The following is a 26,967-nucleotide window of genomic DNA, read 5'->3' as shown; positions in this document are numbered from 1 at the left end:
TACTGTAATAAACTTATACTTTTACTGTACTGTTACTGTTGCTGTTACTGTTACTTAATCCCTCCAAAACCTGTCCTCCCTATGGTTAGGGGAGTTATTGTTCAAACGTGATTTAGCTGTAAGCACTTACCAAAAAATCACTGGTAAATTATTTTTTTATAGATGCTTGCACCATCATGATTTATTCCTTACTTACTGTACCTGCTACAGGGATTTGCTGGATAAACTGGACTAGGAATAGTCAAAAAGTCAAAATATTAAAAAAGAAGTGAAACAGATTCCCACAGAGCACTGTAGTGAATAGTTTTCTTGGCACATTTAAAAAATGATTAATCGGCTATATAATTTAGTCTTTGTTTTCTTTGTTTTTTGGTGTGTAAATATCTCTATTTTTGCTTTGTTCAACATAATGTCAACATTGACAGACCTTTCTGTCTGAAAAGCCTAAAAAATGTTCTTATTTCAAAACCACATTAGTTAATTATATATTGTTTTTTAAAACAAATTCCTAGTCAGTCTGGATCAGCAGTTTTAAACTACACATCTGCATTCTTGTGTTTTCTGCCTCTTGTGCTTTGTGTATGGGAGTAAATTCACACGAGTGTCACTTTGAATCAGTGATTTAGTGAAAATTAACTAGGGATTTGTTTTTACACTGTGAAACAGAGACACCCATACACTCTTATCACCATTAAACTAACATTATCTCTGAAACCCAGCCTTGAGCACCCAATTGTCTGTCCTCGAAACCTTATTCTCACTGCCATAATCTCACTTCCTGGTAAGCGGTATCTATGCATTGTTTTGACTATGATAGATGGTGTAGTAATCAAGAAGACTATGTATCTTTATAGTCTAGTGTTTTTAAATAATATGCATATTAACAGACATGCCCACATATGCAGTACACTTCTCTTTGCATATTTCACTGCAGGGTAAATGGTGTTGCTCTTTGACAAATTTTCCAGAGATGAGTACAGGTCAAATGGGCTGCATTTCATTTTGATAAAATGCACATGATTGTGTCAGAAATGGGTTACAATACGCTATATGGTCATTTACAATGCTAGACCTTATTCTCATAAAACAACATACTGTATGCTCACTATTATACAGTGTAATAGAATGTACAGGAATAAAAGGGATGACACTAAATTACAGCTGACAAGGAAGAACCAGAACCTTTAGAAAAATAGAAAAACATTGCCAAACTTTATGGCTTTATATTGCTGTTATGATAAATTCGAAAAGATTTCTACTAGATTTTGAATTGTGCCTGTTGGACATTAACATTTAGACACAAGAGCGTTCGCAAGGGCAAACTTTCAAATCTCAAGCACCACCAAACTCCCACTGCTGGGTCCTTGAGCAAGGCCCTGAATAGGCCAACTGTTCAGTTGTATAAATTAGATATATAGAAAGTCACTCTGTTCTTGACCAAAATCCACTGTTCACAACCACTGTCACTTTAATGCCCTTTCTTCTTCTGCTCTTACACTGTTTACGATACTAAATTTGATCATGTTTGCACTGTCACTTTAATGCCCTTTCTTCTTCTGCTCTTACACTGTTTACGATACCAAATTTGATCATGTTTGCACTGTCACTTTAATTAATCTAAGGTCTGCTGGTGTATAAGCAATGTTTACATAAAAACTTTACAGCACTACAAAATCACACCCTCACTGTACCTGTATCTGTTTCTTCTTTATAGCTTATATACTGTATATCTATATATTTATTCTTTAGTATATTTTATCTATTATAGAAATTAAATTTAGTATATTTTACAATCTGTGGTGCCATAAACCTGTCTGTCTGTCTGTCTGTCTGCCTGTCTGTCTGTCTGTCTGTCTGTCTGTCTGTCTGTCTGTCTGTCTGTCTGTCTGTCTTATTCTGATACACTTTATGGTAAATTGTTTCCATATAGGTTAAAGCGCACTCCAAAATCCAGTGAAAAGCCTTTACAGCTAAATGGATTAAAATGGGATGTTCAACAAGCACAATTGTGTGTGATGGCCAGCTGTCCACATACTTTTGGAATAACAATGTATCCAGTAGTCAGTTTTAAATAATGCATAAATGCTTTTGACGAGTCCTAATTGACCATGAGCTGGTTACTTCTTTCTTTCTTTCTTTCTTTCTTTCTTTCTTTCTTTCTTTCTTTCTTTCTTTCTTTCTTTCTTTCTTTCTTTCTTTCTTTCTTTAACAATTATTATTATTACAATAAACACTCTCTCATACACACACACACACACACACACACACACACACACACACACACACACACACACACACACACACACACACACACACACACACACACACACACACACACAGTCAGTCTGTTATTGGGCTCCATTTCTTTGTCCTCACTTGTTCCAAGATTAATTTAAACATGAATTGTTTGTCACTTTCATTGTTGTCATTTATATGAAATAAATACATTTCTGCACGAATAACAAGCTTAAAACTGTTTTTATAACCCTATATCTTCACTTGCTTATTATTCACTTATTATAAATCACATTATACCGTAATTTTACCACTTTAAATGAAACTGTTAGAGGTTATGGGAACTTGAGGAGTTAAACTAGAGAGTGGACGTACGTAGACAAAAACACACAACGGTACACACACTTGATAGCCTTTATGACCACTCAGTTAGAACAGCGAGGTTACATACAGTAAGTATACAGGGCTGTTCACATGAAACTGATCTCTGGTGCTGCTGACTGTAAATGGTGAGCATATTGTATTAAGCTTTAATCATGTGTCTGAGATATCAAAGCGTATTGAAACCTTTTCTTTCATATTCATACACACAGCATGAGTCTACAGGATGTTCGAAAACTGCTTGCTCCAGTAAGAGGTCCACTGCATGCACACACACAAACTCTCACACAAACAACCCAGACTCAAAGAGCATCTGAGCACAGGAACAGGAACATAAACATTTCCTTTGGCTTCAGATGCCTGATAAAGATTTAGTTCTTTCCTCAGGGAGTGAAAGAGGGCAAAAGGGAAAGAGGACAAAGAGAAATTTGTGGTGGTCCTACATTTTATTGAAGTTTCCGTTTTTCACAGTTTAAAAGTTTAAATATTTTCTAAGATAGTTTTCATAAGGTCATGATCTGGACTGAAGTGCTCCAGAAACCCAGCATTAAGCTCAGAGGAACACGTCTCTAAGAACAACTTTGCTTACAGTAAATACTTCAGTTCATTACTTAATGTAAACTCCTTTGTTTTCATGCGCATTATGTCTGATGACATGAACACATGCTGCGAAGGCTCATGGTGGCTACAGTGCACCGTGGGAGACAAGGAACATGTTGTAGCACATTTTGGAAATTTCAGTTTAATCCCAAGGATCAGAGTTGCTGTTAGTGTCTGTGGTTCACAAAACACAAAACAGCACTAATGTAAAGTTATGAGAACACTGGATAGCTTGATCACTCTTGCTTTTCTGTCAGTTATCAAGAGTTTGAAATTATTCTTGGGATCTTTGTGACCACTGATGCAGGTTGCATTGTAGTGCAGAGTGTAGGGTTTGAATAATTCGTTATATACTGTATAACTATCCTTTTTCTCTCTCCTGCCTCCTTTTCTCCTGCTCCTGAGGTATCAACGACCAATGATCCTGTCCTTTTCTGCTTTTCAGATCTGCCCGATTCGTCCCGACACCCTACCTCTGGATGGAAATGTCTTCAATTGGAGACCACTCTGTGTAGCTGGGGATGGTTTTACAAGAACAATGAAGTTCTCTTTTAAATCTGGTTCCTCTCAAAGTTCCTCATGCCTTCACAGGAAGTTTTTCCTTGCCACAGTCACTACTGGTTCGCTTATTAGAAAAAACATATAATTATATATAAAATTATAGCAATTATAAACTTTTCGGCAATGTAGATTGTTCAAAGCACTATACTAATATAAATGAATGAAATTTAATAATGTATGGTATATTGTAGTTACAGGTGTTGCTGTGATATGTACAATCCTTTTCTTCTACTGAAGAGCTAGGAGTTCACAGTGTAGCACAAATACACTTAGATTACAGAATTTATTATCATTTATAGTCATAATTAAATTGGAACAGTGCATAAACTGGGTAATTATGAATGATTTAATATTTTCTTTCAAAAACCCCATAGACATAATATTTTTTGTCAGAACTGGTCAATAACTAAAATCTAAAGATATTGATTATATCAATATTTATACATGGGAAAGTTGCTTGTATTCAGTGTCTGGTTGAGCATTTCAATTTCTGATTTTTCTGTTTAAATTATGCAAACTACTCATGTGTACTTGACATATCAGGGGCTGAAAGAGTTTCTTGAGTACAATCTTGAGCTCGGGTTACTGTCTGTATTTCCACCTCACACCCAGTGTGTTACTGGAATAGGTGTTGATAAATTCAATAAGCTAATATTAGATTTATGTTGATAGCCATTCAAAACCTAATTGTGTGACATGAATGTCTTATGGCAAAGCTGAATTCTGTACTGTAGAGATGTGTCCCATCATGGGCACAGAAACTGAACTTTTAACTGTTTTAAATGTATGAAATGGATGAAGGACATCGTATTGTAAATTTTAATGGTGCTATATACTTTATGGAGTTTTTACACTCAATTTCTTTTTTCCAAAAGAAGGACAGAATGACTTGCGGTAAGATTTAGAGGGTATATGCAAGGGTTAACCCTAACCTGTATTGATTTTATTAATTGTTTAATGATTGTTAAAAAAAAAAGAAAAAAAGAAAGTTATAAAAAAAAAATTCTGGAGGAAAAATGCCAAAAAAAGTAAATACATTTATTTGTTAATGGTAACCCAGCCAATAGGGTTGCACAAGGCAGTGTACTTTCAGTGCCAGTCCCAAGCCCGGATAAATAGGGAGGGTTGAGTTAGGAAGGGCATCCAGTGTAAAACGTGCCAAAACAAATATGTGGATCACGAATTAGAAATTCATACCGGAATGGTCAAGGTCCGGGTTACCAACGACCGCCACAGGTATTGTTAGCCAACAGGGTACAGGTGGAAATTGGGCTACTGCTGCCTGAAGGAGGAGAAGGAATGAAGAAAGATGTCTACAGAGACAGCAGGAAAAGGAGAAGTGTAGGAGAGTGGAGTTTAGGGTTGGTACATTAAATATTGGTACTATGATTTGTAAAGGGAGAGAGGTAGCTGATATGATGTAGAGGAGAAAGGTAGATATGTTGTGTGTTCAGGAGACCAAGTGGAAAGGGAGTACTTTCATGGTGTGGATGGAAAGAGAAATGGTGTAGGGGTGATTCTGAAAGAAGAGTTAAGTAAGAGTGTAGTTGAGGTGAACAGAGTTTCTAATGATTGATGAACTTGAAGCTGGAAGTTGAAGGGGTGATGAAAAATGTCATCAGTGCCTATGCTCCACAAGTGGGTTGTGAGATGAAGGAGAAGGAAAAATTCTGGAGTGGTAGAAGGTGTACCTAGGAATGAAAGATTGGTGATTGGGGCAGACTTTATTTTCTTATTTTGTATTTTATTTTTATTTTTATTATATATTTATATTTTTCTCACTAAAACAAAACAACAACAGAGCCGATCAGTCAACATACACAGCATACACTCAAGCATATTAATAACAACAATATAATGCTAATATGAGAAAGTGACCATGGAAAGGCAAAGGGCAAATCAAAACAGGATGGAAACAACTACAAAAGGGTAAACAAAACAAAACACAAAAAAGAAGAACATAAATCAGGGCTAGGGTCTTGCCTGCAGAGTAAGTAAATCCCACAAAGGGGCCCATATCCGCCAGAATACATCGGATTTATTCTGTAAGTTGTACGTAAGTTTTTTCAAAGAAGGAGAAGATTAGCCATTTGTGCTAAACACATATTTAAAGTTGGTACCTTTGGTGGTGACCAGAGAATAAGTATGCATTTCTTCACCAGATAAGTAATTATATTTAACAAAGACTGTAAATCAGTAGAGAATCCAATGATGTTTTGCAGTTTAGTAAATAAATAGTTGGAGACAAAGTAAATTGTCTATTCAGCGTCTTCTGAACCATATCATGTACCTCCTGCCAAAAAGGTTTGATGTTCTTACAGTCCCAAAATAAATGCATCAAAGTTCCTATTTCAGATTTGCATTTAAAACACATCCGAGATACATTTGGGTACATTTTGTGGAGGCGTACTGGGGTAAGATATATCCTGTATATAAAGTTAAAGTTTTGTTCATGCACAGAGCTTGAGATTGATTTATGAAAAACCTCCTCTCGTATAGAGAGCCATTCGTCATCAGTAAATGACTGGCCCTTATCCCTTTCCCAAACCTTTCTCAAAGGATCCAAAGAAGAAAAGGTTTCTGATAACAAAGAATACAGATAAGAAATCTGTGGGGCAGACTTTAATGGGCATGTAGGTGAAGGGAACAGAGGTGATGAGGAGGTGATGGGTAGGTATGGCCTTAAGGAGTGGAATGTGGAAGGGATGATGGTGGTAGATTTTTCTAAAAGGATTGAAATGGCAGCGGTAAACACTTATTATAAGAAGAAGCAGGAGCATAGGGTGACGTATAAGAGTGAAGAAAGGTGCACACAGGTGGACTATGTTCTATGTAGGAGATGCAACCTGAATGAGATTGGAGACTGTAAGGTGTTGACAGGGGACAGTGTAGCTAGACAGCATCGGATGGTGGTCCGTAGGATGATTTTGGAGGTGAAGAAGAAGAGCAAGAGAGTGAAGACTGAAAGAAGAATAAGATGGTGGAAACTGAAGGTATTAAGAGGTTCAGTGAAGAGCTCAGACAAGGGCTCAGTGGTGGTGAAGAGGTGCTGGATGAGTAGGCAACTACTGCAGAAGTGATAAGGGAGACAGCTAGAAAGGTACTTGGTGTGATATTTGGAAATTGAAAAAAAGACAAAGAGAAATGGTGATGGAATGAGTAAGTGCAGGAACGCATAAGGAGAAAGAGGCTGGCAAAAGATTTGCGATTGACAGAGTAATGAGAGAAGTAGGCAGGAGTACAAGTAGATGTGGCAGCAGGTAAAGAGAGATGTGGCTTAAGCCAATGAAAAGGCATATTAAGAGCTGTATGAGAAGTTGGACACTAAGGAAGGAGACCGAGGGACCGAGCTGGGGAGTATGTGCTGCAAGTTAGAGCAATAAAGGATGGGGATGAAAATATGTTGACTAGAGAGGAGAGTGTTTTGAGTAGATGAAGGAAATATTTTGAGCAGCTGATGAACAAGGAAAATAAGAGCGAGAGAGAAGGTTGGATGGTGTGAAGATAGTGAAGCTGGAAGTGTATAGGATTAGTAACCAGGAAGGGAAAGCAGCAATTAATAGGATAAAAAGTGGAAAGTTGCTAGAACCCCACGACATACCGGTAGAAGTGTGGAGATGTTTAGGAGAGATGGCAGTGGAGTCTTGTAAACAATCTTGACAAGATTGTTTACAAAATTTTGGAAGGTAAGGGGATGCCTGAGGAATGGAGAAGGAGTGTGCTGTTACTGATCTTTAAGAATAAGGGAAATGTGCAGACCTGCAGTAACTACAGGGGAATAAAGTCGATAAGTCACACCATGAAGTTATGGGAAGAGTCGAGCAACAGTATGGATTCATGCCGAGGAAGAGCACCACAGACACATTATTTGCTTTGAGAATGTTGATGGAGAAGTATAGAGAAGGTCAGAAGGAGTTGCATTGTGTGTTCATGGATTTAGAGAAAGCGTATGACAGGGTGCCGAGAGAGGAGTTGTGGTATTGTATGAGGAAGTCCAGTGTGTCGGAGAGGTATGTGAGGGTAGTGCAGGACATGTATGAGGACAGTGTGACAGCAGTGAAGTGTGCAGTAGGAACTACAGACTGGTTCAAGGTGGAGGTTGGACTGCATCAAGGATCGGCTCTGAGCCCTTCCCTGTTTACAGTGGTGATGGACAGGTTGATGGACGGGAGCCTCTGTGGACTATGATGTTTGCGGATGATATTGTTATTTGTGGTGAGAGTAGGAAGCAGGTTGAGGAGAGCCTGGAGAGGTGGCGGTATGTGCTGTAGAGAAAGGGAATGAAAGTCAGTAGGATTAAAACAGAGTACATGTGTGTGAATGAGAGGAAGGGGAGTGGAGTGATGCGGTTGCAGGAAGAAGAGGTGGTAAAGGTGGAGGAGTTTAGGTACCTGGGGTCAACAGTGCAAAGTAATGGATAGTGTAGTGAAGAAAAGAGAGCAGGTAGGGTGGAATGGGTGGAGAAGAGTGGCAGTAGTAATTTGTGATAGAAGGGTATCTGCAAGAGTAAAAGGGAAAGATTTTAGACTGTGTTAAGACATGCAATGTTGTATGGTTTAGAGATAGTGGCATTGATTAATAGACAGCAGGTGGAGCTGGAGGTAGCAGAGCTGAAGATATTGAGGTTTTCGTTGGGAGTGATGAGGATGGACAGGATTAGTAATGAGTTTATTAGAAAGAAGGCGCATGTAGGACGTTTCAGAGACAAGGTGAGGGAGGTGCAATTAAGATGGTTTGGACATGTGCAGAGGAGGGACATTGGGGTATATTGGTAGAAGAATGCTGAGGATGGAGCCACCAGGATGACGGAAAAGAGGAAGGTCTAAAAGGTGGTTTATGGATGTGGTGAGGGAAGACATACAGGTGGTTGGGTTCGAAAGAGGAAGCTGTAGACGGGGGTTTGGAGACGGATGATCCGCTGTCGCAACCCCTGATAGGAAAAGCTGAAAGAAGAAGAAGAAGATTTGTTAATGGTGTGTTGATAGAATCTAAACCATATCTGGGCAAAAGCTTATATAAGAGGTGTTGTTTTGCCTTCTGCAGACTGCAGTGTAGTTTGAGATGAGCTGTATGACTAATGAGGTCACCAAAAAGTTTAATAAACAAACAACAACAAAAAACTATTATAAAATATTTGTTTGTGTAAATATATGTATGCTTCTTTAACTTTTAAGGCTTCCTTAAAAAATTTTTTTCTGTATGTTAGAAATAAAAGTATTCTCCAGCCTTCTTGTTATTTGACTAATGTAAATCAATAATGCTTTAGATTCTCTTCTTCTTTTTCTTATTTTTTTTTTGCTAACAAAGAACTAGCAATAAAAAAACACTTTAGCTATTGGGGAAAAAAAGACCATGGCAGATAGGGCACCTTCACCTGACCCCCACCGAGATGGAGAGACATCGGTCACTGGGTCTATGCGTCTACTGCGGAGGCAAAGGGCACATATCCGCGTCCTGCCTAGTAAAAGGCACGGCTTGTCTGTGAAGGAGGGAGCACCCATGAGCCTCTCTTCCCCCACTCCCTCTAAATGAAATGCACGTAATTGGCTGCCTTCGTCGACTCAGGGGCCGACGCCGAGTTCATCGACCTCAAGCTTGCCAAGCAGCTACAAGTCCCCATGGAATCCCTACCTGAAGCCCTACTAATCAGGCTAACGGCACCCTTTTAGACCGGGCCACTCATCGCACCAAACCTCTACTAATGTCAGTGGGGGAATAACACCAGGAGTGGCTTTTCTTTCTGTTCATCTCCTCACCCCAAGCCTCCTCACCCCAAGCCCCCATCATATTTAGGTTCCCTTGGCTGTAGAAACACAACCCATGTGAGGACTGGATGACAGGGTATATTCTGGATTGGGGTGTGCATTGCTTTGGCCACTGCCTCGCCTTTCCCCCACCCAAACCACTGCCTGTTGTCACTTCTTAACTCTCAAATTTATCATTGGTTTCTAAAACCTATCATGACCATGCAGTAAAGCCTTGTTAACCTCCCTGCTTCCCCACCGACACTTCGACTGTACCATTGAGCTGCTTCCTGGAACCAGTTCCCCACAGGCTGCCTGTATCAGTTATCAGCCCCAAAGAGAGTGCCCATGAACCAGTATATTTAGGAGTCCCTGGCAGCAGGTATCATCCGACCATCCTTCTCCCCAGCTGGGGCAGCCAGCCAGTTCAAACCAGGGTCTCAACACCATTGTCACTGTCCAGAACGTACCCCTTGCAACTTATGGCCTCAGCATTTAAAGTCAATGAGGTCCTCCGAGACATGCTCAACAGCTTCATGTTTGTTTATTTAGAGGATTTTCTGATCTTCTCCCATTCCATGGACGAACACACCCGGCTGGTGCATCAGGTCCAGAACGGGCTCTATGTGAAACCTGAGAAATGTGAATTCTACACCACACAAACCTCCTGGGATACCTGCTTTTAGTCAAGTCAAGTCAAGTCAAGTTTATATGTATAGCGCTTTTCACAACAGACATTGTCTCAAAGCAGCTTTACAAAAATCAACAGTCAAGGTGAATGGTGTGCATTTATCCCTGATGAGCAAGCCATGGCGACTGTGGCAAGGAAAAACTCCCTTAGATGTTATGAGGAAGAAACCTTGAGAGGAACCAGACTCAAAAGGGGAACCCATTTGGGTGACATCAAGAGTTTGATCATAAATCTTTCAACAATACAGAACACTGGAGAGTGAGAACTAACATGAGCACTGGAGTATAAGATTATAAGTAAATGTTCTTTCAACAGTCTTTGGTATAAAAGTAGGAGCTACTGAGCTCAACATTTGTGATCATCACAGATCCAGCATCAGCTTCTCCATGCCAGAGCCTTTAAACACTCCAGGAGGTCCAATGTCAAAACCACACATGTAGCGGGATCCAATTGGCACTGGTACGTCTCTAGATGGTTCAGGTTGTTTGCGAGTTCGGCATCTACTTCTTAAAAGTCCATAATCTTCATGAGGTGGGACGTGACTGGAGCTGGCCAAACCTCAGGAAGCCTCGGGAAAGGGAGAGAAAGAGAAGCAATTATCGTAGCTGCTGTTCATGATATTACCAGCACAAGTTGATAATGTGCATGTGATCAGATGTTCTGGAGCACAAGGTTATGATGTGAGACGTATGTTATGTGTAGGCTTTGCTAAAAAGATATGTTTTTAATCTACACTTAAACTGGGTGAGTGTGTCTGAGCCCCGAACACTGTCAGGAAGACTATTCCAGAGGTTAGGAGCTAAATGTGAAAATGCTCTACCACCCTTAGTGGACTTTGCTATTCTAGGAACTACTAGAAGCCCAGAGTTTTGAGATCTCAGGAAGCGTGACGGATTGTAGCGTGTTAAAAGACTGGAGAGATACATGGGGGCCAATCCATTTAGTGCTTTATAAGTGAGTAGCAGTAGTTTGTAGTCTATTCGGAACTTAACCGGAAGCCAATGTAGGGACGATAAGATCGGGGTTATTTGGTCATATTTTCTTGACCTAGTAAGAACTCTTGCTGCCGCATTCTGAACTAACTGAAGCTTGTTTATTAATGACGCAGGACATCCACCTAGTAACGCATTACAGTAGTCTATTCTGGAGGTCATAAACGCACTTTCTGGTCTGAACGGATCACCACAACATTGAGTACCTCCAATCAGCTAAACGACTCAACCCCGGTGGGGGGTCTCCCACGATGGGGCCTCTTCTTTGGCTGCTTCCGGTTCTCTCTCTCATACCGGCCTGGGAGCCAAAACACCAAGCCTCATGCACTATCAAGAGTTCATGCCCCGGAGGAGGAGGAGCCATGCCCAGAGACCATCCTTCCCAAATCCATGTCGGTTTGCACCCTCAGTCTTGCCTTGGAAGAGTGGGTCAAGAATGCCTGGGACAGGGGCCCTGTCCCTGAGGGTTGGCCCACTGGTCTCCTGTTCATTTCCTGAGGGTCTCCGCACAGACTTTCTCCAATGGTGTCACAACTCCCTGTTCTTCTGTCACCCCAGTCAGCCTAGTACCTTGTCTCTGGAAAAGACACGCTTCTGGTGCCTTCCATGGTAAAGGACACCTAGGACTTTGTCGCAGCCTGCCCAGACTGCGCCCAACACAAGAACCCTTGCAGCCGCCCCCAAGGTCTCCTTCAGCCCTTTCCTAACCCGAAACTTCTGTGGTCTCTCCTTGCCATGGAGTTTGTTACTGGGCAGCCCCCTTCCAATGGCAACACAGTCAGCATGAGTGTCATGAGCTGCCATCCGCCAAGGAAACTGCCAAGCTGGCCCACCAGCTTGACCAGCCTCTTATCCGGATTCCACCCGCAGACCAACCGAGAGGCTCAACCAGGATCTGGAAACTGGTCTCCCCCTCCTTTGCAAAAGGTAACCCGCCTCCTGCTTGGATAACCTAATATGGATCAAGTACGCCATTCCCACCGCTGCCACAGATCTTTCCCCTTCCAGGTGGTTTACGGTTACCTGACGCCAACTTTTTCCAGCCTGACTATAGCAAAGTCTTTCTCTGGACATCAAAGAGCAAACGGTAAAGAAACAAACTCAAAAGCAAGAACTTACACAGAGTTGTTAAAAATAAGACAGTAGACACAGGTAAACCAAAATGCAAAAAAACAGCCCACAAACATCAACAATGAAGCAAAAAAATTGGAAAAAAGAAACTTAAATGTACAGTGGTGATTGGGTCTAAGTGAAAACAATGAGAAACTAACGAGGGACACAGGGAGACAATGGCGACATCTGGTGGGTAGGACTGAAAAACAAAAAGGGCAGAAAATTAAAAGGCCCCCCACAAATCCTGACAAGAGGTTAACAGCAATTGGATTTACACTTAATTCAAACAATTCTACTCTTTAAAAGGGTCAACTGTGGTTTGTTTTATAGGCAAATGTAATTTGAGTCTGCTGTATTATGATAAATTACGGGAAATCTTCTCTCCTTCTACTTGCTTCATTCTGATTTCCTCCCTCTTAATAAAGTTCTAATCAGTTGGAAACCAAGAGAACAAGATCTATGATGTTACTGTGAAGGGTTAAACTAGGGCACCAAGAAGATGAATTTAGACTGTAATTAATATATACACAGGGTTGCAAATGTTACAGTTACACACTCAAGTGGGTCACCCAGATGAGAAGGGGTATTGAATCTGGCTCTTCTCAAGGTTTCTTCCTCATACCATCTTAGGCAGCACTGAGACAAAAAACAACAACAATTTTGAATAAATAGACAGGTAGATACAAGAAAAACTACACAACATGCAACAGTGCTTCCCCATCCCCATTCTCCGCTCCTATGAACTGCATATACTGCCTACCCCATATACTCTGATCTCAGGCAGTTTTTCCTTGCCACTGTTGCCACTTACTTGCTAATTAGGGATGAATATAATGGACAATTTTATGATGTCAAAATTAATATAATAATCTATTTATTTCAGTAAAACCGCTCTTTTACAATGTCCAATGTAATACTGCTATACAAATAAAATCTGACTTTAATTAATTACTATTTCTCATGCATGAATAATTAACATGAATTAAGGTCCCATGTCTGGTTAATATTCATTTTAAATGCGAGTTATAGATACCATGCGAAAGTATGCTACAAATATAATATTTTCAACATGCAATAGAGGAACGTGGAAGTGTAAATGTTTTCCAAATTCACTGACATTATGATCGTAAAACATGCATCTTTTTTTTTCCCGTAACATTATATATCCTTTTGTCATCTACATGCCAGGCAACAAAATTATGTGTTTAAGTATTCTTTTTTTATTGATGAAAACATGTAAAAACTAAAAGCTGTCTACTTATAAAAGTTCAGATTATCTACCACATGCTATTTTCACAGTGACTCAAGAGTAAAATATGTGCATATACTGTATATATGACCCAGACTCATACACAGCATATATAGCATTTATTGGCATCACAAAAGGTCAATTTTATCTATTAGATTTATTTAAACAGCAACCTGAATTTTGAATGTGACATTGTTTAGTTCTAATTGGTTGTTTGTCCATATGCTGTTACAACTAAACTGGCATGAGGGTTCCATCTAGTGGTAATTTAGTGGCTCATCATAGTGGCCATATAAATGCTAATAGTTAATATGGCTGCTTTTGAGGCTGCATATCTTAGAGCACATCAGGACGTCATGCACTGAAGCTAAAGTACAGGTCAATCCTCATACCTACATGTATGCGTGTACACTAAAGGCAATATCGCATAAATAAATCCACAATTTACAGAAAACAGAATTCTAAGAATGATATGACAATGACTATTACCTGGTATTATCCCTTATAAGTCAAGTCAAATTGGTGCCAAAAGGTTTTCTGACTCATCTGTGTGAAGCAATATCTTCTTCTTATTTTGGCTTCTCCCATTAGGGGCCGCTATAGCGGATCATCCTTCTCCATACCCCCCTGTCCTCTACATCTGCCCAACCCCAACCACCTGCATGTCTTCCCTCACCACATCCCATGTCCCTCCTTTGCACATGTCCAAACCATCTCAATCTCGCCTTCCTCACCTTGTCTCCCAAACGTCCTACATGCGCCTTCCCTCTAATAAACTTATTTCTTATCCTGTCCATCCTCGTCTCTACCAACAAAAACCTTAACATCTTCAGCTCTGCTACCTCCAGCTCCATCTCCATCTCCTGTCTTTTACTCAATACCAGTGTCTCTAAACCATACATCGCAGGTCTCACCACAGTCCTATAACTTTCCCTTTCACTCTCGCAGATACCCTTCTATCACCAATCATTCCTGCCACTCTTCTCCACCCATTCCACCCTGCTTGCACTCTTTTCTTCACTTCTCTAACACACTCTCCATTACTTTGCACAGTTGTTCCCAGGTACCTGAACTCCTCCACCATCTTCACCTCTTCTCCCTGCAACCGCACCACTCCACTGCCCTCCCTCTCATTCACACACACATACTCTGTCTTACTCCTACTGAATTTCATTCCCCTTCTCTCCAGCACATAATTCCACCTTTTCAGGCTCTTCTTAACCTGCTCCATACTCTCACCACAAATAACAATATTATCCGCAAACATCATAGTCCACGGAGACTCCTGTTTGACTTCATCCGTCAACCTGTCTATCACCACTGCAAACAGGAAAGGGCTCAGAGCTGATCCTTGATGCAATCCAACCTCCACCTTAAACCAGCCTGTCATTCCTACTGCTCACTGCTGTCACACTGTCCTCATGCATGTCCTGCACCACCCTCACATACATCTCTGACACACCTGACTTTCTCATACAATACCACAATTCCTCACTCGGCACCCTGTCTTACGGTTTCTACAAATCCACAAACACACAATGCAACTCCTTCTGACCTTCTCTATACTTCTCCATCAACATTCTCAAAGCAAATAATGTGTCTGTGGTGCTCTTCCTCGGAATGAAACCATACTGCTGCTCACAGATGGTCACCTCTTCTCTCAGCCTGGCTTCCACTACTCTTTCCCATAACTTCATGGTGTGACTGATCAAATTTTTACGTACTGCAGGTCTGCACGTCTCCCTTATTCTTAAAAATCGGTACCAGCACACTCCTTCTCCATTCCTCAGGCATCCGCTCACCTTCCAGAATCTTGTTAAACAATCTTGTTAAAACTCCACTGCCATCTCTCCTAAACATCTACACGATTCTACCGGTATGTCATGGGGTCCTACCGACTTTCCACTCTTCATCCTCTTAATTGTTGCTCTTACTTCCTCGTTACTAATCCTATCCACTTCCTGCTTCACCATCTCCACACCCTCCAACCTTCTCGCTCTCTCATTTTCCTTGTTTAACAGCTGATCAAAATACTCCCTCCATCTTCTCAACACACTCTACTCACTAGTCAACACATTTCCATCTCTTTATCTTTTATTGCTCTAACTTGCAGCACATCTTTCCCAGCTTGTTCCCTTTGCCTGACCAATCGGTACAAATCCTTTTCTCCTTCCTTAGTGTTCAACTTCTCATACAGCTCCTCATATGCCTTTTCCTTGGCTTTTTCCACATCCCTCTTTACCTGCTGCCACATCTCCTTGTACTCATGACTACTTTTCTTATCACTCTGTTGATCCCAATTCTGTTTTGCCAACATCATTCTCCTTATGCTTTCCTGCACTTATTTATTCCACCACCACATCTCTTTGTCTTCCTTTCTATTTCCAGAGGTCATACTCCAGTCATCCTCCTTCAGTTTCCACCATCTTATTCTTCTTTCAGTCTTCACTTTCCTCATCTTCTTCTTTACCTCCAAAACCATTCTACAGAACACCATCTAATGCTGTCTAGCTACACTGTCCCCTGCCAAAACCTTACAGTCTCCAATCTCCCTCAAGTTGCATCTCTTGCATAGAACATAGTCCACCTGTGTCCACCTTCTCCACTCCTATACGTCACCCTATGATCCTCCTTCTTCTTAAAATAAGTGTTCACCACTGCCATTTCCATCCTTTTAGCAAAATCTACCATCATCTGCCCTTCCACATTCCTCTCCTTAAGGCCATACCTACCCATAACCTCCTCATCAACTCTCTTCCCTTCACCTACATGTTCATTGAAGTCTGCCCTAATCACCAATCTTTCATTCCTAAGTACACCTTCTACCACTCCATCTAACTTACTTCAGAATTTTTCCTTCTCCTCCATCTCAGAAACCCACTTGTGCAGCATAGGCACTGAGAAGCAATGAGAAGACTTCACTACTCAGTGTGTATTAAGAATATATTCTATTTATATTTAACAAACAAGAATTTTTCACAGTTTATCTGCCAAGGTTTTGTTTTTTCTCCTTTGACCTTATTAAACACATCATTTGGCACTGTGAGTTAGTGTAGAACAGGAAAGTTTAGTATCAGCACTTAGTATTTACATTTTTAGCAAAAATATTTTTGTTTTATTTTGGACATGGTGAAGTGTGGTACTTTACTATTTCTGAATCAATCAAATTTTTCTGAAATTTTCTAAATCAGTTGAATTCAGTCAAATTATTAAGACAATGTAGATTACTAGAAGGAGAATGAGAGGAGGAAGACGTCTACAGAGACAGCAGGGAAAGGAGAAGTGTAGGAGAGTGGAGGTTCGGGTTGGTACTGTAAATGTTGGTACTATGAGAGGGAGAGAGGTAGCTAATATGATGGAGAGGAGAAAGGTAGATTTGTTTTGTGTTCAGGAGACAAAGTGGAAAAGGGAGTAAGGCCAGGAACATTGGAGGTGGCTTTAAACTGTTATATCATGGTGTGGATGGAAAAAGAAATGGTGTAGGGGTGATTCTGAAGGAAGATTACAGTAAAAGTGTAGTGGAGGTGAAGAGAGTTTCTGATAGGGTGATGAACGTGAATCTGGAAGCCGAAGGGTTGATGATAAATGTCATCAGTGCCTATGCTCCACAAGTACGTGTGAGATGGAGGAGAAGAAAACATTTTGGAGTGAGTTAGATGAAGTGGTAGAAGGTGTACCTAGGAATGACAGATTGGTGATAAAGGGAAAAAGAGGTGATGAGGAGGTGATGGGTAGGTATGGCCACAAGGAGAGAAATGTAGAAGGGCAGATGGTGGTAGAATTTTTTAAAAGAATGGAAATGGCAGTGGTGAGCACTTATTTTAAGAAATGGGGGGATCATAGGGTGACGTATTAAAGTGGAGAACGGTGTGCACACAGGTGGACTATGTTCTATGTAGGAGATGGAACTGTCGGAACTCAGACACAACCGGAAGGACATTAGAGACTGTAAGGTGTTGACAGCGGACAGTGTAGCTAGACAGCATCGGATGGTGGTCTGTAGGATGGTTTTGGAAGTAAAGAAGAAGAGGAGGAGAGTGAGGACTAAAAGAAGAAAAGGATGGTGGAAACTGAAGGAGGAAGACTGTAGTATGAGAATCAGGAAAGAGGTCAGACAGGGGCTCGGTGGTGGTGAAGAGGTGCGGGATGATTGGGCAACTACTGCAGAAGTGATGAGAGACAGCTAGAAAGGTACTTGGTGTGACCTCTGGAAATAGAGGAAGACAAAGAGATATGGTGGTGGAATAAGGAAGTGCAGGAACGCATATGGAGAAAGGAGAAAAGTGGGCAGGAGTAAAAAGGAGATGCGGCAGCAGGCGAAGAGGGATGTGGCGAAAGCCAAGGAAAAGGCATATAAGGAGCTGTATGAGAAGTTGAACACTAAGGAAGGAAAAAAGGATGGAGAAGGAAATGTGTTGAAGAGTGAGGAGAGTGTGTTAAGAAGATGGAGGGAGTATTTTGAGCAGCTGATGAACAAGGAAAATTAGAGAGAGAAAAGGTTGGATGGTGTGGAAATGGTAAAGCAGGAAGTGGATAGGATTAGTAAGAGCAGCGGTTAAGAGGATGAAGAGTGAAAAGTCAGTTTGACCAGATGACATACCGTTAGAAGCATTAGGATGTTTAGGAGAGACGGCAGTAAAGTTTTTATACAGGATGTTCAACAAGATTTTGGAAGGTGAGAGGATGCCTGAGGAATGGAGAAGGAGTGTGTCGGTACCAATCTTTAAGAATAAGGGAGATGTGCAGACCTGCAGTAACTACAGGGGAATTAAATTGATCAGTTACATCATGAAGTTATAGGAAAGAGTAGTATAGATTGGTTCTGAGCTTTTTCCTGTTTGCAGTGGTGATGGACGGGTTGATGGACGAAGTCAGACAGGAGTCTCCCTGGACTATAATGTTTATGGATGATATTGTGATTTGTGGTGGGAGTAGGAAGCAGGTTGAGAAGAGCCTGGAGTGGTGGAGGTATGTGCTGGAGAGAAGGAAAATGAAAGTCAGTAGGAGTAAGACAGAGTACATGTGTGTGTAAATAAGAGGGAGGGCAGAGGAGTGGTGCGGTTGCAGGAGAAGGTGGAGGAGTTCAGGTACCTGGGCTCAACAGTGCAAAGTAATGGAGAGTGTGTTAGAGAAGGGAAGAAAAGAGTGCAGGCAGGGTGGAGTAGGTGGAGAAGAGTGGCAGGAGTGATTTGTGACATTCACAGAGTTGTTCTTAAGCCATTAATGAGTTGTCTATGCAGTGTTCTTAGGGTCGTTGACATGTGGGAAGGTGAACATTCACCCTAGACTGTGGTCCTTAGAGCTGTGGAACAGGTTTTTATTTAAGTACTTTGCTCCATTTAGCTTTCCCTAAACCCTAACCAGTTGCCAAGTTCTTGCTGCAGAAAAACACCCAACAGCATAATGCTGCCACCATCATGGGGCACTTTTTACGATGGTTTTGGGCAGGTGATGAGCTCTGCCTAATTTTTTCCCGACATAACTTTTAGAACTGAGGACAAACAGTTCAATCTTGTTTTCATCAGTCACTTCACACAGTCTGAAAGTCCTCCTGGTGCTTGGTGGCAAAGTCCTAGCGCACTTCCCTAAGTTGTGCACTAGCTACTCTGGCATAAATCCCAGATCAGTGGAGGGCTGCAGTGATAGTTGTCCTTCTGAAAATTTCCCCATCTCCACAAAGGATCTCCTGAGCCAAGTCAGAGTGACCATCTGGTTTTTGGTCACCTCTCTTACCAGGTGACCAGCTATTGAAAGAATCCTGGTTGTGGAATCTTCAGTGCAGCAACAATGCTTTTGTAGCCTGCCTCAGATCTGTGCCTTGCAACAATCCTGTCTCTGAGCTCTGCAGGCAGTTTCTTTGACTTAATGGCTTGGTTCTTGCAATGTCAGCTGTGAGGCCCCCTATAGAGAGTTGTTTGCCTTTCCAAAAAATGTCCAATCAATAAACCTTTCCATAGTTGGACTCTGTTAAAGGTGTGTAAACCCCATATCATTATGGGGTACTGAGTGTACATTAATGAGGAAAAAAAATAATTTGAATATTGTAGTATCCAGCTGCACCAAATCAAAGTTGAAAAAAATATGTATATAGTCATACATATACATTTTTTTTAAACTTCGTTATGTTGCAGCTGGATGCAATATTCAAGTTGATTTTTTTTTCTCATTAATGTACACACACACACACACACACACACACACACACATACATACATATATATATATATATATATATATATATATATATATATATATATATATATATATATATATATATATACACACACACAAATATATACATTTATGATCATATTGATAAATGCATGTAACAAAAATCATGAGCTGATTGTGTGCAACTGTCCAGTCTTTCTCTCTCCTTTCTCTTTCTTCACCATCTCATCATCATCTCTCTTTGCACATCCTCTAGCATTCTATACACTTTTCCCCTTTCTTTTTTTCCTCCTGTGTCCTTGTCCACACACCGCCCCTCCTCACTATTCGGGTCATTGGGTTCGTTGCTGTAGCGCAGTATCTGATCCACCAGGAGGCGAGAAGAGGCAGTTTAATGAACCAGTCACACAGACTCTCCCCTGCATCTCACACTACACTACACTACACTACACTACACTACACTACACTACACTAAACACTAACGTTACATTAGTGTAGGATTGGTGTATTTTAATCATGGTACAAGTGTGGAACACATTTTAATACAGTTTTGCAGTTTGGAGAGAAAAAGACAGAGAAAGACAAATATGTAACATGCACTAAACATTTTGCTCCCAAATCGTTGTTTCTGGCATGCAATCAAAGGTCTATTGTAACTAAGAGAACTCAATCAGCCAATTTATATTACTCTGAAATCATATGTACTATAAGATCTGTGATGTTTCATGTGTGTCTGTGCGTTCGTCTGTGTGTCTGTAATGTCTAAACCCCCCTCACACACACCTTTTTTCTAACTACCCCCGCCCCCCTTGCTACTCGTCTCCCCCCCCCCCGCCGCCTCCAAAGGAAAGAGGAATGCAGCGCGCGCTTCAGACTGGACAGCCGGAATCAGCGCAGATCCGCCGCCACGCGCACCGGAGACAGACGCGGAGAAAGGAAAATCCAGCAGACACTTCAGAAAGGATCTTCCTGCAGAAACTACTGCCGTCGGTAAGGTCCGTGCACTCCGTAAAACGACTATAAGAATTCTCACCCTTTAGTTTATTATTATCATTTTTTGAATTATGCTGTTCTGGAGGGAATTCAAGACAATCCATTTGGAGTGCGCGCGCGCCTACAGGATTGTAACGTGCCTATTTAAAACGCTCCCTCTTTTGTCTAAAAGATTATATATATATATATATATATATATATATATATATATATATATATATATATATATATATATATATATATAAAATATTTTACTATTTCGAATTATTTCGAATTGATAGCTGCCTACAGAGCGCGAGCGCGCAGAAACCGGAGAGGGGCGTGTACACCGCGCAGGCTCGCGCCTCGGACCGCGGCTTCAGCAGCCGGTCACATCTATTTTACTTTGAATGCCATAGAAGTAAGATCCTTAATTTGATTTGATTTGATTGTATTCAATTAAGATTTGTGTGAATATGTATGAGACAGTAATGCAATCTATATAAGAAAAGTTTATTTTATTTCAAAGTGTTGCGATTTATCCGAATTGTAAAACGGTTTGGTTGTGAAATTGGTGCGAAGTTTTATTAAAAAGAAAAAAGAGATATGTGTTCATCTCCGCCACACCCCTTTATCCCGGAGTGGAGGTGTGCAGTGCTGTCTAACTGGCACAAACACTGGCACACACACACACGCGCATAAATGCACACATGAACACACACGCATGCACACACACGCATGCACGGACTATTAAACATACACGACTAAAACGCCTTGAATGAAATGAAAATGAAATGAATTGGGGGGGGGGTGTTACTTTTGTGCAGAGTATTATTTAAAAAATAATCTTATGCATCTTTTTTTTTTTTTTTTTTTTTTTTTTTTTTTAATAGTGCAATTTCCAAATCCGAACACTTCTTCCTCCACGAGGACATTCCACAAATATTTGTGTGTTTTTTGCTGCATGATCAACGCTACCTTTTTTTTTTGGGTCGAATACACCAGTAATTGCGCGCTCCTTTGTCTCAACGGCACGCATGCGCAGTACACATAGGGTGTGGATAGTGCCTTTTTTTTCCTCCCAAACCAGCGCATTTAAAACCTTTCAAGAAATAATGGATGCTGGTAGAGCTTGATGTTTCCACTTTATGCCAATATTGAAACAAGGTAACATTTACACGAGGGAATAGTGAGTGAAGATTTTTTTTTATAGGCTAAATGAGATGCTGCAGGCAATGAACCGATTCACCAGAGAGGCTCTCGAGGAGCGTGCACATTCCCGAGCGCGCGCTCTCTCACTTGCAGCAAAAAAAAAAGAAGGTAAAATTCATATAAAAATATTTGGAAAATTATTCTTTACCCATCAAATTATCACACTGTAGGTCTAATAAAGCTGAGGAAAATGGCAGACTAAATGAGGCATTTATTCATTGTGCATCAGTTGGCCACAAAGCTGGATGAGTCACATGCAAACCTGCACGCGCTCAAATGCAACGCGTTCTAGTAAAAGCAATACGTTCCTGGAACTCAATGCATTTGTTTGATGCGCTGTCACTCAGACTCTGGGCATTGCATTGCATTGCGACGTGATCGGTTTGGCAGCTGCAGTCAAGCCAAGCGGGTGAAAATAAAAGTGGATTGTGTGTCGTGTGTGATTACGCGTGTTGCATGCTGACACTGTATGCGCTTCGTGGCGCGTCAAAAGAAAGTGAAATGGCGAATCAGACACACAAATCAACAGTTGGGAGGCAAAATGGCGACTTTTACTCATTGCTGCTGGACAAATACTGTAAAAACAATAAAAGGTACAACTCTGGACAAAAAATAAATGGGGGCAAGCGCATATGTATGGTCTTAATAAGAAATCATTGGTCTAAAAATCAACCAAAATGAAGCAAATGCACACCTGAGAGCTTCTGAACTATCATCAGTGAAGTGTTGGGGGGGAAAAGAAGTTTTTAGTTTATACAGACTATTTCAATTTATACAGTAATACAGACTGGTGAAATCCTATGGATGATCGTAAATCATAATTTGCTGTCGAATTAAACACGTATCTCTTTTTTTTCATCCCATCAGCTGTTTGACGCTCATTAAATATTGACTGGAAGTATATTGACTCTTCTTTCAGCAAAAATATGTCCATAAGCCTTAAACAATTCGAAATCTATTTAATTAAAAGCATATTATTTTGCTATTCGGGACTCTGTTTGAATAGAAGAGGCTTTTGGCATCATGATATAACACCCCTGGAGCACAGAGGGCTAAGGGCCTTGTTTAGGGGCCCAAGAGTTGAACCCCCAAACTTCCAATCAGTAACCCAGAGCCTTAACCTCTCAGCCACAACTTTTTGCCTGGCCAAACTGAACTGATATGCATATCTGTGTATGTTCCAATGTACCTTCTGTAAAAAAATCAGCCACGACATGGATGGTGTTCAGACCTTGCCTTATTGTTATGATTATGAATGTTCATGATTACAGATTAACATATTTCAAATTGTATTACACATCAATCTAACAATGGCCTTAAATCTGATCAACATCACTAGTGATTTTTGACGAAATAAGACAAACTGCAGTACAGCAGCAAATTGCATGAATGAGGACGGCAGTGGCAGCCATTTTCACCGTGTAAAATTACTTATATATTTACACATTTCTGTGTTAATACATTTAGAAATATAGCACATTAGCTAAAAAGACCGCTGGAGGCACACATACTTTCAGCTTTTTATTTGCCTCTTATTATTTCTTACATAGGTCAGTCTTCCTAATTTTAATACAAAACTACAGATAATATTGGAACACTAGCCCTATCTTGGCTACATTTGAGGTAAGTGTGATGTTTTTGCAAAAACTCATACATAGAAGAGTTTTTATGTTTTCAATGTGCAGAGATTTTTATTATACTATAAAAATAAAACCAGACTTCATTGCCAGTTTATAAATTGTTGATTTATTTTTACAATGTTGTGATTTATTTTACCCTGTGTGTGTGTGTGTGTGTGTGTATCAGACTGCACTTGAAAGAATTGTGGATGGCTTGTGATGTATGTGGTGGCCCAAGCTTTGATGAATGAGCGAGTTTTATCACACACTGCAGCCTGTGCAGCAGGTCTTACTCCTGGCTTAACAGTACTGTGGAGGATTCAGTAGGTCCAGATTAAACATTGCCACATTTGTGCCGAGGACAAGTGAGTGTACACAGGACAGCATGTAGTAATGAATAAACTACAGCAGACATCTAAGAGTGTGATGGAGAATATATAGAAAGTATAGAATATATCCTTTTGTCCTGCGGTTGCACACATTTATCACTGCACGTCAGCAGTCACTGTCCAATAAAGTCACCAGTAGTGCTGGTTGCCATAGCGACTTTTATCAGTGGGCGACATGCGACTTTTGACAACAAATCAGGAGATGGAGCATGCGCTTTCCCGTATTGTCTTCATCCTAGTAGCTGTTCAGTGCATAAAGTTCAACTTTGTCATGTTGCTGGATACATCCATTTTCTGTTGCAGATTCGGTCGGACGTAAATGATCCTGGTCGCCTTTATCATTCCAACTCGTTGTACGCATGAACTATAATTAGCTGTGAGGGGACTGTAAGGTTATTTTTCAGGTTTTCATTTTATGCATTTACATTACAGCACGGTGAATTTCATTCTTTGCATAGCCCAGTGAAGTTAGAAAGATGGGATCAGAGCACACCCCTTGATACACTCCTGGAACACAAAGGCTTGCGTGCTTTACTGAAGGTCCAAAGAGTGGTAGCTTCGCATTAGTGGGAATTGACTTCCACCCGTCCGACCAGTAACTCAGAACCTTAACCACAGAGCTACCACTTTCTCACTATTTTAACCTCTCATGTAGCCTTCACATAACACCCTGATAATAGATGACCATACAGAAAAGTATGCATTCCAAGACTAACAAATCAACAGTAGGGGGCTGCTGCTATCGATTATTTTAGTAATCGAGTATTCTAACGATTATTCCATCCATTAATCAAGTAAACGGATAACAAGCGCTTTTTCTTTATTAAAGAGCAATAATAAATAAGAGAAAATGACATATAATATCTCTTAAAATTAACAAGTGATTTGTTTCCTTTTTAGAAAAATTTACACCTTTATTGCTAAAATTTATTACAAGAATGCATTGAATTGCCATATTACATCAAAATGCACATATATATTGCATTCAAAAATGAGTCTAGAATAATACGTTATGGGAAAATAATAATTTAATGGAACTGAAGAATAATAATTCTTACTCGTATTTATTTATTAAATCTCGCACAGTGTCGCGATGTGGCATTCTTGTCTCCGGAAAATCGATATAAAATGACTTTAAAAACGGTAACCACACTGTTTGGTGTTTTCTTCATTTAAGTTTGAAATGTTCCCTTTGGATTTCTTTGGAGAAACTTTTCTTGGCAAATTATTTGCCTCTATGAATTTTTGTAATCGAATTACTCGTTTTAGCTCCAATTAGTAGTAACGATTTGTTCTCAACTGATCTCAGAGTAGCAGAGAACACTTTAGGCTCACCAAGAGAATTCCAGCTACAAGGCTTCTTTCTGAAACATATACAGCACACGTATTATAAACTCACTTTGAGATAAATGTTTATGCGGGTCACTGACTGTCTGTAAAATGCGACTCATAATATTCCAAAGACAAATCAGTCAGTTAGTAGCAGTAACATATTTTATGGCAGCGCTGTAATGATATCAAATGTGTGCTACATCAGCCGTCTGGTATGTTTCAGTGTTTGCATGAAGTGAAGAGAATAATGAGAGAAAAGGCAAGCCTGTAGAAAGTGAGCGAGTTATCGGTAAGCAAGCAAAATATTTAGCTTCATAAAATTAAACAGTCTAATCTGTTCAGTTTATGGAATAATGGAAGAACAGAGATTGTGGAGGAGCTTGTGGTGTAGGACACGTTCAGCGTCGTGTTGTATTAAATATGAATAGGGTTATGTTTCTGCAGGGTGTATGTCAATGGCTTTTCTGACTTCAACATTATTAGTATTTTTTTATTTTTTATTTAATAACAGATAATAACAGACCAAAAGTCACAATACATCGCTCCAAGTTATTTATAGCATAAGCACAAAGATTTAGGGCATTTTAATGATTTGTGGTGGAAAAATTGGCCTTCAGAAAAGCCACTATGTACAGGTTTTTAAAATCTCTGGGGAAATAGTGAGGAGGCACAACTCTCAAGTCTAAAGCACAAATCTATAATATTTAAAATTCTTGCCTGTACTAGTAGAAAAACATCTGGCGAAACCGGAATAAACATTTAATATGATAATTGGATTAATATGATCTCAGTGTATTTTAGGTGTCTGATATCATACAAGCCTTTATAAACATAAACATGAGATTTTTACGTCATTAATGTGTTGTAATGCCCATATAACAGATTTGGCCTCTGTCTACTCTTAATGACTGACTGCATGCAAAGAGTTTTCGGACCACCACTGTCCAGAAAAGAAGCCAATGGCATGTTCTCTCCATGTTTTACATGCTGGATACTATGGTGTGTCATGCAGTGTTATTTGCTTGTGCTGCTGTGGTGTGTAGTGTTTGTATTTGTGACTAACAGGTTAATAAATAAATACAGTGCAGTAAAATGCTGTTCCTTATTTAATTTAAACCTGAGGGAACCAAGATGTCATTGTATTTCCCATTGGTTGCTAAATTATTTCTAAAGCCATATCTAGCAATGTGTAGAGTCTGTTTTACATGTTCTATATATCACACCATGTCAAATTTTACTAGGATCGAATATGCTTTGCTAATTTACACTGCCTGTTGTATATGATTGCAGTTAATCAGAATCAGTATCACTTTATTGATCCCACAGGGAAATTGTTATGTTGCAGTTGCTCTGCTCACAATACAATTAAAGTAAAATACAGGTTTTTTTAAATACAAGAAAAAAAAAAAGTATAGATGCTGTACAAGCAAAAGAACTAGTACCCTACTACAAGATCCTTTAAAGTGTTAAAAAAAGAAATGGCAGTCCAGAGAAACCAAAGTGTACAGGTGAGAACCTTCTAGAATTTTCCTCATGCCAGGGTCTTAGCTTGCAGTCTGACTGCTGAGGCGTCCTGAACTTCTAAACCTATTCTGTTGGCTGTGCAATATTCACAGTGTTAAATCCACTCTTAGAGCGGTTAGTCTTAAACCCATATGAAAACACAGTCAAGTGTTCAGTATTGGTCTTTTGTGCCAAACGGGATT

The 26,967-nt window shown here is 40.2% G+C and overlaps 1 protein-coding gene across 1 annotated transcript in view; it reads left to right on the top strand.

The window, feature by feature from the left end:
• Positions 1 to 20,574: 20,574 nt before the first annotated feature.
• The window catches only part of basp1 (brain abundant, membrane attached signal protein 1), a 28,264-nt gene continuing 21,871 nt past the window's right edge, over positions 20,575 to 26,967 (top strand). Inside the window, exon 1 of the mRNA XM_083526156.1 lies at positions 20,575 to 20,727. The gene's annotated coding sequence lies outside the window, so the exon portion shown is untranslated. The remainder of the gene's footprint in view (positions 20,728 to 26,967) is intronic.

This window comes from Silurus aristotelis, assembly GCF_946808225.1.
Source record: "Silurus aristotelis genome assembly, chromosome: 22".
Lineage (NCBI taxonomy): Eukaryota > Metazoa > Chordata > Actinopteri > Siluriformes > Siluridae > Silurus > Silurus aristotelis.
This window is presented reverse-complemented; position numbering and strand designations above follow the sequence as displayed.